This window comes from Eimeria mitis, genomic scaffold (assembly GCF_000499745.2).
Source record: "Eimeria mitis Houghton genomic scaffold, Emh_scaff3430, whole genome shotgun sequence".
Taxonomy (NCBI): domain Eukaryota; phylum Apicomplexa; class Conoidasida; order Eucoccidiorida; family Eimeriidae; genus Eimeria; species Eimeria mitis.
The window spans coordinates 5846-6370 of record NW_013571773.1 but is presented as its reverse complement, the minus strand read 5'-3'; positions in this window follow the sequence as shown (position 1 = coordinate 6370).

Here is a 525-nt window from a genome sequence, read left to right as displayed (position 1 = left end):
GGAAAATGTGAGAAGCATAGTTCTGGTTCTTTCTGTGGCATTCGAGGGTTATGTATCCGCGGGATCTCCCCGGGTTGTCCCCGGTTCCAGTCTCTTACTGCGGTTGGCTGTCAGCCGCATCCAGCTTTCAGGTTGAATCCGCATGTGGATGCTGTCCGGAGAACCGCTCTTAATAGATTTCTGTCAACTGACGTGGAGATGACAGCGAGTATGAGACTTATAACACTGACTAATAAACGACATGGCTCCGCTAACTAAGCTAGAAGAACTAATACATTGTAGTGTTCCCGCTCTACACATTTGGCATTTGGGTGCGTCCAGTGTATTAACTGACTTCCGTGTTCCAGCCATCGGTTGAAAGAACACGACCCATAGCTGAAGAGAGAAAAATATGTTGGGCAAAGAGCCTTAGTTTCTGGAAAATACTCCAGAAACAAACTCGGGGGGCGGCGAGGCGCACGTTCTGTGGAGTTCCTTAGGGCAGATTCCGTAATCGATGCCCGCCCCCATTGTCTTCCATACATC